The sequence below is a fragment of the Tursiops truncatus genome, chromosome 12, assembly GCF_011762595.2.
Source record: "Tursiops truncatus isolate mTurTru1 chromosome 12, mTurTru1.mat.Y, whole genome shotgun sequence".
Classification (NCBI taxonomy): Eukaryota; Metazoa; Chordata; class Mammalia; order Artiodactyla; family Delphinidae; genus Tursiops; species Tursiops truncatus.
In genome coordinates this window covers 86437789-86453751 of record NC_047045.1, presented here as the reverse complement: position 1 = coordinate 86453751, position 15963 = coordinate 86437789, and the positions used below count along the sequence as shown (strand labels likewise).

Here is a 15963-nt window from a genome sequence, read left to right as displayed (position 1 = left end):
TCCTTGGAATGTTAACCTTGTGCCTGCCGCAGAGTTGCAAAATTCGAGTTTGTCAATTCCCTTTTAATGCTTCTATATTTTAAATTTATGGAAGCAACAGATAGTTTTAATTCTTAGGTAATTTAACAGTTTCCTTTATGCTGTATATCTTCCCAAAGCAAATATTATATAAACACTGACCTATATCGTGGTTCTGCACGTTGACGGCGGCGGGGATTCCTCTGAGGAGCTTGAAGAAACATGGATACCTGGGGCCCACCCAGCTACCCAGGGAATTCCACCTTGCAGCCACGCGTGAAAGCCATGATTCACATTTTTTTTTAATTTTTAAAATTTTTATTTATTTTATCTTTTGGCTGCGTTGAGTCTTTGCTGCTGCGTGCCGTCTTTCTCTAGTTGCGATCAGGGGCTACTCTTCGTTGCGGTGCGAGGGCTTCTCATTGCGGTGGCTTCTCTTGCTGCAGAGCACAGGCTCTAGACTACTGACTTGTGGCACATGGGCTTAAGTTGCTCCGCGCGGCATGTGAGATCTTCTCGGACCAGGGCTCGAACCCGTGTCCCCGGCATTGGTAGGCGGATTCTCAACCTGTGCACCACCAGGGAAGCCCCATGATTCATATTTTGTAGTCGTTTTATAATTCCATATTCTACGTTTATTTGATGTGACATTATATTTCCAAAATATTTAGCCCTTTGTCTTAAAACTATTTGTTTAATAATCCAATCTTTCCCAACTTCTTTGGAATGCTATCTTTACCACAGACGACACTTTCAAAGACATTTGGGCTTTGTCTATACTTTCTATTCGGTCTGATTCCTGTGAGAGCACCTTACAGTATCCCATAGAATGAATCCTCCCTGGTTACTTTTATGGATGTGGAACTCATGTTTTAAATTTATTTATTTTATTTTTGGCTGTGTTGGGTCTTTGTTTCTGTGTGAGGGCTTTCTCCAGTTGCGGAGAGCGGGGGCCACTCTTCATCGCGGTGCGCAGGCCTCTCACTGTCACGGCCTCTCCCATTGCGGAGCACAGGCTCCAGACGCGCAGGCTCAGTAGTTGTGGCTCACGGGCTTAGTTGCTCCGCGGCATGTGGGATCTTCCCAGACCAGGGCTCGAACCCGCGTCCCCTGCATTGGCAGGCAGATTCTCAACCACTGCACCACCAGGGAAGCCCCAGAACTCGTTTTAAATAGCACTCATCAAGTTGGGTTGATTAAGTAGATGGGACCTAGAAAGTCATGGTCTGAATATAATAATCGATAGAGCCATCTGGATTGGTTGGTAGTGAGTTAATATTAAAAGTTGGTTTATTCTTGCCTCATTCAATGCAAATATGTTTAAAGCTAAATATGCATAGTTCATTAACAACTTTTGACGGGGCCAAGGGCTTCTCCTTTGAGGCTGGGTCTGCTGATGAGTTTTTGACGGGGCCAAGGGCTTCTCCTTTGAGGCTGGGTCTGCTGATGAGTTTCCTGTGAATTTTCTCGCATCACCAGCAACTTCAATGCATTGTCCACGTTTTAGATTTCTGGTTATGTGGTTACCTAAACACCCCTGGCATCCAACCTGACTGCAGAATCCTTTTCAGACTCTGATACAGTTTTCTCGATTGACCCAGTCCGTTGGGGTCTTTTACTGTTATCATGTCTTCCCAAAGCAGTCAGCACGGCGGTTCTTTTTGTTTAGAAATAATTCCCTCTCACAGTCATAGTTTTCCAGATTATGTAAATAGTTCACTAAATTATAAAACTCTGATTATAACTACACTTGGCTTCAGTAGGAAACAAATACAGATGACCGCGGATAACTGTCACCTTGATGGTGGATAGAGCCACGTGGCCACACACGGAGGTCCTGCCACTTGGCTCAGGTGGCCCTGGTGCCTGTTAGTACATTTCAAAGAGCGCTGTGGGCTAATCTGGTTGGGGTTTCAGGGAATTTCGGGGCGCTCGTGAAGTGGGTGTAGCACGGCGTTGGGAAGCCGTGGGGAACCCAGTGCCCCAGGGGCTGGGAGCATGGATGTTACTTCCCTCCCCCACCCCACCCCCGGTCCTGTGCCCACAGGGTGAACTGCTGGGTCCTCCTGAGGGTTCAGTGTGGTAACACCAAGGGACTGTTATGGAACCAGAGCCCTGGGGACTGCCCCTCGCCTCACTCTCCCCCCACCCCATACCTAGTCCACCCGCAGACTTGTGTTTTATACCCCAGACTTCAGTGTCGCTGAGGTCCAAGCCTTCTCTCCATCTCCGCATCCCGCGCTGGGCCTGGCCATTGTCATCTGCACCCAGACCAATGGCCTCTGCATCCACTCTTGTCCTTGTGATGTGGATTTTCATTAGGATCGTGGCTTCGAAACACGCCCAGGATCATGTCAGCCTCCTCTTCAAATATTTCAGTGCTGTCCTAGTGCTCCTAAGATAAAGACGAAAACCCTGATCTTGGTGGGCCCCATGCCCTCAGCTCCCATCTCACTGGCCTTTGGGCCCTGAGCTGGATGGAGCAGCTCTTCACGGGGAGCCTTGCTCACACTTTTCCCTTCTGCTCCCTCCTCCTCCGTCTGCCTCCTTAGAAAACGCTCATCCTTCGCAGGTGGACCTCGTTCCTGGAGGAGCCCTTCCTCTGCCCATCGTCCCCCTGCTATTCTAGGTTCTCTGGTGGAGTCCCCATTCTGCTCACCCACCTGCAGCTGCGGGTGTATTTCTGTTTAGTTAATGACATCTGTGTCCCCTGAGGAACTCTGGGCTCCTTGGGGACAGGAATCCTGGTGCTCGCCAGTGGGCCCACCACGGCTGGCACAGGTCTCAGCAAACGCTCAGCTCAATAAATCGTTGATGGAATATTCATCAGAGTGGACGAGAAATGTAATAAAGCCTGTAACAGAGTCTGGCGTGTAAGACGCACTTTTACACATATATTTCCTTTTTCCTGTCCTTTTCATCAGTCAGACAGGATCATGTCACCTATTAAACGACATATGCAGCTTTGGGCCAACTGCCTTTGATGTGGAGGGAAATGAAATGGCATCTACCCTCAAAATGATTTCTAGATCATTCGATATAAGCGAACCTGAGAAAATGTCTTAGCAGACACAAAGACAGTACATTTTCTACAGAAAAGTGGCGGGAGTATCCTACGTTAGTACTGAGTCAACTGCTCTCCATAAACCTTCATCCTCAGTAGCAAAGCGTCATGGTTGCAGACGGTACCAAATTGCAGCTTATTTTTAATTATATTAGACTTTTTTCTCCCCTGTGGAGAGCGTGGGGAAGCCAGGCTCCCTTTGATCCCGGGTAGGTATGTTAATGCTAGAACAACAGGAAGCCCCGCCGGACCGGATTGCGTCCCACCCCCATGGCCACCTTCACCCCGCCTGCTGCCACGCCATTCATCTACTCGGCCTGATTAAGGAAACCAGCTCCAAAGGGCCCAGGCCCTCGGTCGTATCGTATCTACGTCAGCTGTATCCTTTCGCGGGAAGAAAATACTTTAAGGAAGAAAAGTTGAAGTGATTCACTGGTTAATTTGAGTCAACAGTTAGTCTAAGATCTGGAACTCTTAGTTTCTCTTTTGCAGGGTCTGCAAACCTTTCTGTAAAGGGCCGGGACGGGGATGGGGCACGTCTCACTCTGCTGCTGGGAAGCTCTCAGCCCTGCCTCGGGCCCTCCCCGGGGGCGCCGCTGGAACCACACCCCGCCTCGATCCTCCACAGGCCTTCCCCAGGCCGCACACCCATCCTCCCAACTGGAAGATTCCACTGGCGGGCCACCACTCCCAGTCCCGCCCAGCTGCCTGCTGGGCTAAGTCGGATCCCGGGAGGGGGGTTGGCGACCACCCTCTTGCCGCACTGGCCCGGACTTTGTCTCACCCTCCGCCCTCTGACTTCGGCATTTACATTCCAGGCTTTAAGGGTTTTCCCACCACTTAAGTCTTCTTTTTTCTCCCTCACCTGTTCAAAGCGTTCCCGTCAAAGACCACCCGATGCCACACTCTCTCCACTGTTTCCCACCTTCCCTTTCCCCCAACAGTCCAGCTGCCCGCTGAGAACACGCATCTCCCTTTGCTGGGTCCACCTGGCGTTCTCCTCACCCTGTCTTCTCCTCCTAGCTGCTTGCAAACCCCGACAGTGCAGAACACTTGTATTCCTTTTGCATCTTCCCCGGATATGACAGGTTCGTTAAACACTGAATGAGCAGAATAAATCACTGTTCGTGACTTCATGTGCAGGGTTTGCGGATTTGCATCCCCTGCAGTGGCCCAGGGAGGCCTGGTCACCAGCCGCCGTGGTTGCCTTTTAGGTAAGAACTCCCCCGGCAAACGGAAGCATCATTCAGAAATGAGTCAGTGCCCTCCAAAATAGGCTGCTCAAAATTTCCCATTTAGGGGAGGGAGAAAACTATCCATAATTTTTTTCTAAAAATAAAAAAGGAATTAAAGGCAACCCATTTAATATACAGGCTGACCCCGAGCTCACTGTCCCGTGTGCCAGTGGGTCACACAGCGCCAGGGCCGGGCCAGGAATTGCGGGACCTGGAGTTTATACAGTGCTGGGGACAAAAGTGGGATGTGAGGAACTCTTTACCAAAAAGAATTCATACCGGTAAGTGAAGTACCCTGAGGCCACCCAGTGCCTGGACGGTCCGTCTGAATGTACTGGTGGGCTATTGGAGGTGACACCATGTCGAAATACTTCTCTACAGGTTGGTGAACAGCCTCTGCTCCCAGGAAATATTTCCCACGTCCCCCATTCAGGCCACAGTCCAGCAGCTGAACCCCAGGGACAGCCAGCTTCTGGTCAAACTCTTAGGTATCTGTGCAGTACCGTTTTAAACACTTTGAATATCACCCATGGGTGTATACAATAAAGATATATTCTTAAGAGTAAATAACTTCTTAATTTAAAAATTATGGAAAATCAGTGAAAATGCAATTGCTGATGTAGTGACAGCTTTGACAGGAATTACAGAGAATGAGTCTGGGGCAAGGTTATAGATGCAGCATTATATGTGAAATTAATTCATTGCATCATTCCTAGGTAAGCTCACGCAGAATGAGTGGAATCCAGAAATGGGCAAAGAAAAGTAGGATATCATTAATATGATTATAAAAATAAAACATAAAATATGTCAGGATTGTTATAATGGCATGTGTCACGACATGGGCCCTGACCGTGGCACTCTCGTACCTCACAGAGGTGCTTACTGGTTCCTTCTGAACGGAGCACTTGGAAGATTTCAATGTTTGATGAATTATATACCTTTCTCCTACACAGGGAAAGTGTTAGAAATTTGCTGACCTTTTCTGTGATAACAAATGACGGCTAGGTTGCTACCTTTTAGAGTTAAAAAGAAAAGTCTAACTAAGATCCTTCAAAGCAAAGATAAAATTATCACATTTTATTATTATTATCATTATTTTTGAGGTATTCGGGCCTCTCACTGTTGCGGCCTCTCCTGTTGCAGAGCACAGGCTCCAGATGCTCAGGCTCAGCGGCCATGGCTCACGGGCCCAGCCGCTCCGCGGCACGTGGGATCTTCCCGGACCGGGGCACGAACCCGCGTCCCCTGCATCGGCAGGCGGACTCTCAACCACTGCGCCACCAGGGAAGCCCACACTTTATTATTTTTAACTGAAGTCCATAGTTTGCATCGGGGTTCACTCTTGGTGAAGTATATTCTATGAGTCTTGACAAATGTGTAATGTCCTGTATCTACCACTTGAGTGTCATACAGAGTATTTTCACTGCCCTAAAAATCCCCTGTGCTCTGCCTATTCATCCTTCCCACTGCTCAGCGCCTGGCGACTAATAATCATTTTACTGTCTCCGTTGTTTTTCCTTTTTCCTCCTGTCTTATAGTTGAAATCATACAGTCTGTAGCCTTTTCAGATTGGCTTCTTTCACTTCGTAATATGCATTTAAGGTTCCTTCATGTCTTTTCCAGGCTTGATAGCTCATTTCTTTCAGTGCTGAATCATATTCCATTGTCTGGATGGACCACACTTTATTTATCCATTCACCTACTGAAGGGCATCTTCGTTGCTTCCAAGTTTTGGCTGCTATAAACATCTGTGTGCAGGTCTTGGTGTGGACATATGTTTTCAAATCTTTTGAGTAAATACCAAGGAGTATGGTTGCTAAATCATATGGTAAGAGTATGTTCAGGTTCATAAGAAGCTGAAACTGTCTTCCGAAGTGGCTGTACCATTCTGCACTCCCATCAGCAGTGAATGGATCCTGGTCAGCATCTGGAATTGTCAGTGTTCCAGACACTGGCCATTCTCACAGGTGTGCAGTGGTATCTCGTTGTTGTTTCACTTTGCGTTTCCCTGATGACATATGATGTGGAACATCCTTTCATATGCTTGTCTGCCACCTGTATACCTTCCTTGGTGAGTTGTCTTTTAAGATCTTTGGCCCATTTTTTAATTGTATTGTTTTCTTATTGTTGAGTTTCAAGTGTTCTTCGTATATTTGCAATACAAACGCTCAGATATGTTTTTGCAAGTATGTCTTCCCAGCCTCTGACTTGTCTGTTCAGTCTCGTAACAGTGTCTTTCACAGAGCAGCAATTTTAAATTTTAATGAAGTCCAGCTTATCAATTTTTTCTTTCATGGTTTGTGCTGCTTTTAGTGTAGTATCTCAAAAACTCATTGCCAAAGCAAGGTCACCTAGATTTTCTCCTACGTTCTCTTCTGGAAGTTTTATAGTTTTGCCTTTCACTTTTAGGTCTCTGATCCATTTTGAGTTGAATTTTTGTGAAAGGTTTGAGGTCTGAATCTACATTTTTCTCCCCACATGGATGTTCAGTTGTTCCAGCATGATTTCTTTCTTTTTTAAAAAAAAATTAATTTATTTATTTTATTTTTGGCTGTGTTGGGTCTTGGTTGCTATGCGCGGGCTTTCTCTAGTTGCGGCGAGCGGGGGCTACTCTTCGTTGCAGTGCACGGGCTTCTCATTGCGGTGGCCTCTCTTGTTGCAGAGCACAGGCTCTAGGAGCGTGGGCTTCAGTAGTTGCAGCACGTGGGCTCAGTAGCTGTGGCTCACGGGCTCTAGAGCGCAGGCTCAGTAGTTGTGGCGTGCGGGCTTAGTTGCTCCGCTGCATGTGGGATCTTCCCGGAACAGGGTTCAAAGCCGTGTCCCCTGCATTGGCAGGCAGATTCTTAACCACTGCGCACCAAGGAAGCCCTAGCATGATTTCTTGAAAAGACTGTTCTTTATCTGTTGAACAGCCTTTGCTCCTTTGTCAATGATCAGTTGCGTGGGTCTGTGTCCTGGCTCTTTACTCTAGTTCGTTGATCCATTTGTCTGTTCATTCACCAATACCCCATTGTCTTCACTTTTGTAGCTTTACAGTAAATCTGGAAGTCGAGTAGGGTCAGCCCTCTGACTTTCTTTCTCTCCTTCACTATTGTGTTGGCTATTCTGAGTCCTTTGCCTTTTCATATAGACTTTAGAATCAGTTTGTTGATAATCACAAAATAGCTGGGTAGGGTTTTGATTGGGATTTTGTATTGAATCTATAGATCAAGTTGGGAAGAACTGATGTGCTAATGGTATTGAGTCTTCCTACCCATGAATGTGAAATCTCTCTCCATTTATTTAAATCTTCAATTTCTCAGTTTTGTAGTTTCCCTCATATAGATCTTGTACATATTTTGTTAGATTTATCCCTAAGTACTTTTTTCAGTGCTAATGTATTGTGTTTTTAACTTTAAATTCCATTTGTTCACTGCTGGTATATCAGAAAGCTGACTTTTATATATTAACCTTGTATCCTATAGCCATGGTATAATCACCTAATTCGAGGCATTTTTGGGGCTCAATTCTTGGGATTTTTTTACATAGACAGTCAGGTTATGCATGAACAAAGACATTTATTTCTTCCTTCTCAACCTATATACCTTTTCTTTCCTTAATGCATTAGCTAGAATACAGTGTTCCAGTACAGTGTTGGCTAGGAGTGGTGAGAGGGGAAATGCTTGCCTTTTTCCCGTTCTTAGGGGAAAAGTATCTAGTTTCTCACCATTAAGCATGAAGTTAGTTGTATGGTTTTTTTTTTTTTTTGCGGTACGCAGGCCTCTCACTGTTGTGGCCTCTTCCATTGCGCAGCACAGGCTCCGGACGCGCAGGCTCAGCGGCCATGGCTCACGGGCCCAGCCGCTCCGCGGCATGTGGGATCCTCCCGGACCGGGGCACGAACCGGTGTCCCGTGCATCGGCAGGCGGACTCTCAACCACTGCACCACCAGGGAAGGCCAGCTGTAGGTTTTTTGATGTTCTTTATGGATGAGGAAGTTCCCTTCTATTCTCATTTTGCTGACACTCTTTATCGTGATGGCATCTATCTCATCTATTAATGTGATGTATTAATTGATTTTTGAATGTTGAACCAGCCTTGCCTACTTGGGATAAATCACACTTGGTCATGGGTGTATACTTTTTAAATACACTGTTGGATTTGATTTGTTAATATTTTCTTGAGAAAGGTTTATTTTATTTTATTTTGCCTACAGTTATTAGTTTGCTCCAGCACTATTTGTGGAAAAGGCTATTCCTCCTCTATTGAATTGCTTCTGCACCTCTGTCAATTTGATAATTTCATTCTCTAGTCTGTTTCATTCATCTGTGTGTCTAACCCTTACCAATATCATAGCAATATCATATCAATCATAGTCTTGATAATTGTAGCTATAGAGTAAGCCCTAATATTGGGAAGAGGGATTCCTCCCATTTTCTTCTTCTTTTTCATTTTTGGGGGACTGTTCTAGGGTCTCTCCCTTTCTGTATAAATCTTAGAATAAACTTGTGTAAGTTTACAGAAATTTTGCTGGACTTTTGATAGAGATTCCATTAAACCTATGGATGATTTTGTGGAGAATTGACTTCTAATACATGAGCATGACAAGTCTCTCCAACTATTTACGTCTTCTTTGATTTCTTATATCAATATTTTGTTGATTTCTATATTTGACTTCTGTTTCACTTGTCCATTTTTAAGATATATAGATGTAATTAATTGTGTGTGTTTACCTGTGTCCTGTAATCTTACTAAGCTCATTTATTAGCTCTGGGAAGTTTTTTGGTAGATTGCTCGAGATGTTCTACACAGACAACCACGTACCATCTACAATACAGACGGCTTTATTTCTTCCCCACAAATGTGGATGGCTTTATATCTTTTTATTTTTCCCCCTTATTGCACTAGAACATTCAATGCCATGTTGAACAAGAGGGGTGAGCACAGGCATCCTTGCCTCATTTCCAGTCTTAAAGGAAAATAATTCAGTCTTTAACCTTTAATTGTGATATTGGCTGTGGGCTTTTTGTTGATACTCTGTATGAGGCTGAGGAAGTTCCTCTCTATTCCCAGTTTGCTGAGAGATTTTATATCACTGGGTATAGAATTTGTTCAAATCCTGTGTCTGTATCAATTGATTTCTTAGCCTGTTGATATGGTGGTTTACGTTGACTGATTTTTGAACGTTGAACCAGCTTTGCATATCTGGAAATTCTACTTTTTCATGGTATATTAATTTTTTTATACATTGCTAGATTGGATTTGCTAATATTTTGTGGAGAATTTTTGAGTCTATGTTCATGAGAGAGATTGCTCTGTACATGTTTTTGGAGGGAGGCTGTCTTTCTCTGCTTTTGCTGTCAGGGTAATATTAACCTCATAAAATGAGTTGGCAAACATTCCTTCCTCATCTATTTTCTGGAAGAGATCGTATAAAATTTTGTGTTAATTCTCACTTAAATGTTAGATAAAATTATCTTGTGACACTCTCTGGGTCTGGGGATTTATAAATTCGATTTCTTTAACGGTTTTGAGACTTCTAAGGTTACTAAGGTTATCTTTCTCATCTTGCCTGAGTTTTGGTACTTTGTGGGTTTTGAGAAATGACCCATTTCTTCTACGTTGTCAAATTTATGTGTATAAATTTTACAGTATTCCCTTACTATCGTTTTGATGGCTGAAGGATCTGTGGTGATATTTCCTGTTTCATTCCTGATGCAGTGATTTATGTCTTTTTATTTTTGTCAGTATTGCTAGAGGTTTACAGATTTTATTGAGTTTTCTTAAAGAGCTACCTTTTGTTTCATTGATTTTTTTTCTATTGTTTTCCTATCTTCAATTTTATTTAGTTACACTATTATCTTCATTATTGCCTTCCTTCTGCTTGCTTTGGGTTTCTTTTGCTTTTCTTTTTCTAGTTTTCTGAGGTAAGAACTTAGAACATCATTTTGAGATTTTTCCTTTCTATGTATGCATTTAGTGTTATAAATTTCCCTCTTAGCTGCATCTCACAAATTTTGATATGTTGTGCTTTCATTTTCATTCAGTTCAATTTATTTTAAAATTTCCTTTTAGACTTCCTCTTGGACCCATGGATTATTTAGGAGTGTTGGCTACTCTCCATGTTTGAAGATTTTCCTTTTGTCTTTCTGTCATCAATTTCTAGCATGACTCCATCTATCACTGATTTCTACTATGACTCCATTATGATCAGAGAACAAACTCTGTATGATTTCAGTTTTTCAAAAATTTGCTAAATTAAAAAAAAATTATCCAGGATATCGTCTGTCTTGGTGAGTGTTCCATGGGTGCTTAAAAGGAATGTGCATTCTGCTGTTCTTGGGTGATGTTGTTTTATGACATTGCTCAGTTCTTCTGTATTCTTGCTGGTTTTCTGTTTAGAGGTTCTATCAATTGCTAACAGTGGGTTCATGAAGTTCCTAACTGTAAATGTGGATTTCTCTTTTTCTTCTTTAAGTTCTTTCAGTGTTTTCTTCATGTTTTTGAGGTTCTGTTGTTTGGTGCATACATATTTAGGATTGCTATATCGTTTTGGTGAATTGATTCTTTACTCATTGTGCAATGTCTCTCTTTGTCCCTAGTGATTTCTTTGCTCTGAAGTCTACTTAATCTGATATAATGTAGCCACTCCTTTTTTGATTTTGCATTATATATCTTTTTTCACCCTTTTACTTTCAAACTACTTTTGTACTTAAATTGGAAGTGAGTTTTGTGAAGGCAGTGTATATTTGGGTTGTGTGTCTCTATCCATTCTGCCACCCTCTGTTGTCTAATTGGTGTATTTAGACCCTTTACATTTAGAGCAATTATTGAAACTTAGGGCTTATGTCTGGCATTTCAATTTTTGTTTTGTTTCTTCTGTTTCTCATTCCTCTGTTTCTCTTTTCTTGCTTTCTTGTGGATTACCTCAGCATATTTTAGAATAGCATTTTTATTTATTTATAATGTTTTTGATCATATCATTCTATATAGCTTCCTTAGTGGTTGTTCTAGATATTACAACATATATAAGTAACTCATCACAGCCTCCTTATATCAACATCTTACTACTTTGAGTGAAGTATTGAATGTTTACTCCCACTTGGGTACCTTTAACCCTTTTCTACTTTTTAAATAAAATTGTCTTAAGTATTTCCTCTATACACATGGAGCACTACATCAGGTAGTGTTAAGTGTTATAATGTTTGCTTCAACCATCAAATCTAATTTAAGAATCTCATGAGAAGGATAGTCTATGATTTTTACCTCTATTTTTACCCAGTGAATTAAACTGCTAGAGTTGCCATAGCAAAATTCCACAGATGGGGTAGCTTAAACCACAGAAGTTTATGTCTCACAGTTCTGGAGGCTGGAAGTCCAAGGTCAAAGTGCCAGCATGGTTGGGTTCCTGGTGAGAGATCTCTTCCTGGCCTACAAAGGGCTTCCCTCTCCCTGGGTCCTCACATGGTCCTTCCTTTGTGTGAGAGCACCCCTGGTGTCTCTTCCTCCTCCCAGAAGAGCACTGGTCCTATTGGGTTAGGGCCCCACCCTTATGTAACCTTACTTACTATTTTAAAGGCTCTATCTCCAAATATATTACATTGAGGGTTAAGGCGTCAACATAAGGACTTGGGGGGAACATAATTCAGTCCATAACACTCAACCATTTCTTTCCCTTTCTGAAAAAAATATTGAATATCTCAAGAATTTTTGTATCATCTTGTGCAGGGGCCATGCTAATCTTCTCTGCATTGTTTCGTTTTAGTATATGTATTGCCAAAGTGATCCTTCCAATAGTTTTTTGAATACTTAAATAATTCTTGTTGATTGAGTCTGTTTCTCACCATAGAATCTGTTTCTCACATAGATTTTTTTATCTTTATAATATATTGAATAGATTCATTTTCAAAAGCAAGTTAACATCCGCTTGTCTATGTTGACTAAATTTCTACATGTCCTTAAAACATTATAACTTTACCAGTGTATTGGAGCAATTGGTGAAATTTAGGATGTAAATTAGATAATAGCGTTATAGCAATATTCAGCTCTTAAATTTGGTCATTTTACTGAGGTTATATAAGAGAATGACGTTTTTATTGGGAAATATATGATGAAATATTTAGGAGTAAATGGTCATTATGTCCGTAACTTTCTCTTAAATGGTGAATAATAATAATAGTATAATTATATGTATATGTACATACATGTATACATATAAAAACATATGTAAAGAGAGAGAAAGGGAGACATAAAACATGCATTTTATGTGACACAAAATGAAGTATGTTTACAATTGATACATCTAGCTGAAGGACTTATGGGAATTCATTATACGATTCTTGTACCCTTGTATAAGTTTGAAATTTTTTCAAATTAAACAGTTAGAAAAACCTTAGAGTTAAAAAGATAATTCCCTCTCAACTTTACCTGGGGATATCATAGATTCCAAGATAAAAATAGCCTTAGTTCTATTTTTCTTCAGTATATTAGCATTACTAATAAAGATAGAATGAAAACAAAACGACAGTGCTAACTGCAAGTATAATCAATAGTCAGTATGTGTTTCCAAGCACAGAAAACAGTTCAACAGAATTTGGCATTTTTGATTCCCTTGGACGGTCCAGTGATATTGTTTAAGATGTGCAGAACCTGTGGGAAAGCATCCTCTTCATAAGCCAGTTGACAAGCTTGTTATGAATTAGAAATCATTTGAGACAGAAACCGTAGGCAAATGAGTTCTCTGCAGCTGAAGATTGGAAGAAATCCAACTAAGCTCTTATGCAGATATGGCAGCAGATTGGATGGTACTCTGATTAAACTGGGTAAGCCCATGAAACATTTGTGAACAAGAGCAAGTTTCTGGAAATGGAGGTGACCGATCTGATCCCTTCAGTGCAGGCAAAATTTCAAAATGGGTTGAGAAAATGAATACAGGTCATAAAGGGAAAGCACGTTAAGTGACCTAAGATCTAGATTGCAATATCTAGACATATTTGAGAATGTTTATAAACTCTGAGATACAAAAAATTCTAGACTAAAACAAGGAAATAAAATATTTGAAAACCTTTACTTTTCTTTTGCCTGGAGGACTGGAAGGATAGGCCTACTGGGGTGGGAGAGACAGGATGCTTTCTGGCAAATACACTGATCCTGAGGTTAGACAGAGCATACATTTGGCTCCAGGATGTTGGGCCAGTTTGAGAGGGAAGGGCCTGAGCAAAACCAGACAGGCTGACCTGGTCCTGAGTCCCAGGTGCAGCGGGTTAGCACAAGAGGATCACAACTAACCAGAGTTTCCCTGAGCATCTCCTGTACTATGAAGTTTTCTTCATCTGGGTACCTTGTACCCCAGAGCAATACCAGGGTACTCTTAGTAAGGAAGAAAATGGGTGACAGGTGTTGGGTGGGCAGCCAGCAGTGAGGCCACCAAGCGAGAGTCCTGGCCACCCGCCGGGCCCGGCAGTGACTCCACACTGACACCGGGCAGATGGCCGTGAGGCGCCTGCACCTGGTGCTTGGAATGCTTGTAGAACCAGCAATGAGAGGAACCAAAACCAATAAGCAGGAAGTCGTCAATACTGTTATAGATCTGATACACTGCATTCATACTTAACCAGAGAACAAGAGACCAAACACAGCCGCTGTCGTTCTGCATAAGACGCAGTGACACCATCATAATTCAGAGAGATAGGTTCTGGCATCATGAAACCAGAGAGAGGATGCACACATCTTAAAACCGGGGATGAGAAGTTATTACTGAAATTTGGGTCTTGGCCACCCTGGGCTGCATTTGGAATCTTAGCCTTAAATTACAGGGGACCTTGCCCCTTGGCCTGGTACAAAACGGTGAGGCAAGTTTCCCACTTTGTACATTGTGGTGGAAATTGGAGGGACACAGCTCGGCTGACAGTGTTAATAAACTGCGGCATTGAAGGATATTTGTAAAAAGATATCTCACGTTTCCCTCTAGGGGCTTCTTTCTCGGCTTACAGAGCGGAGGGAAATGTGTGAACAGCGAGAAACTGCAGACAAGTGACCCCGAGGCCCAGAGAAGGTGAGTTGTGTGCGTGTGTGTCCTTCACTCTCTGCTGGACCCCTCCACACTTCCCGCCCCGCCGCCCTCCCTCCCGTCCGCCTCCTTCCACACTGGGCCCCATGTGGATTCAGCTGGTTCAGCCTGAGAGAAGGCCTGAGGTGGTAGTGGAGAAGAAGAAAAGGAAGGTCACAGGCAAATGCTTTTCTTTATCGTGAGAGTACCCACAAAGCCTGGCTGAGGGCTGAGCAAAGGTTCCCGTCCTATAGGTGTTCCTACGGGGGCTATCTTTACTGATCTGGACTCAAAGCCAGATATATTGGCTCAGTTTCCCAAAAGCATGTTGAGGTCACGTTAGGATAACCTGAGCCATATTTGAGCTTCTTAGCGAGCATGTGAATTCTTGAAACTTGTGGAATTTAATGAACAAACTTTCTTCCAAAGGCTTACTGTCATGGATTATGAAAGCTAGCATTGGACTCTGTTTAATTCATTTACAGGCTATAGGTTAAGGGTGTAGCCTCCAGAATTCCCCTAAACTCAGAAAAGGGTCAAAGACCCACACCTATAATATGCACTGTTATATGCACAGATGTGCAAACTTACAAGCACACAGGTGCGTCTCTTGTCTGTCCAATGAGGGAGTTTGAGAAGATGATCTTTGTAGAGACTCATTCAGACTGTAAAATGCCATGAATATACACGTCTAGAAATCTAGGGACCAGATACCACCACCCCAGGGGGACAAGTAAACTGGAAACACACACACACACTTACTAATGCCTTTCATGTGTAAAACGAATCTTGTCCTATCGCTAGTATAGTCTAGCTTTACATCTGATTCTTTAAGCAAAGACTATAATGGTGGGTCATAGGCACGTGCTCTGGGGCTGTCTGAAAGATGGACCCATCTCTTTCCTTACTTCCGGTTTCTCTTCCTGAGTCATCCTTGGCTGAACGAGTGTCCCCCAAATGTGCTGGACCCCAGTGGTCACTGGGGGCCCCTGGTAGAACGTGCAGTTCTAGGCCTTTGCCTGAAGACTCTGATTTAGCTGGTCTGTGTTGGGACCCAGGAATCTATATTGTTATCAAGCTTCTCAGTGAATTCCTGTGACGATTAGACAAACTTGAGAAATCCTGAATCAATGCACCTGGCTGTGGCCACTGGTGCTGATTCGATCCGGCAGACATGAAATTAAAGGCTGTTTCATGATCACAGAGCTCCTTCCTTGGAGCACTGAATGAGAATGAGTTCTGAGTTATCCATGAAGTGTCCTCACCAAGGACTTAGGGTTTGAAAACGCAACACTATGCCATTGATTTCTTAGTCCTTCCATTCTTCTGCCTTGCTGGTCCTACTTGTTTCTTGGTTTATTTTCATCTGTTTGGAATTTTCTCTAACCTGAAATTCTATCCCATGGGACTACTTCAGCTTTCCAGCTATTTCTATGTTTTGTTTTTTTTTAATTTCTCCTCATCTTCTACACTTACAGTGATGTAATTTACATCACTATTTTTGGATTTTTAAACTATTGTCTCAAATACTGCACTTGATACCACCCTTAATTATGCTATGCTAAATGATATCTTTTTGTGTGTACCAATCTTAGCCTGGGGATCTAGCTGTCTGTCAG

At 42.7% G+C, this 15963-nt stretch overlaps 1 non-coding gene across 1 annotated transcript; it reads right to left on the bottom strand.

The window, feature by feature from the left end:
* Positions 1 to 11980: 11980 nt before the first annotated feature.
* On the bottom strand, positions 11981 to 12084 carry LOC117307566 (U6 spliceosomal RNA). The gene has a single exon (XR_004521333.1). It is a non-coding gene; the product is annotated as a U6 spliceosomal RNA (small nuclear RNA).
* Positions 12085 to 15963: the final 3879 nt, after the last annotated feature.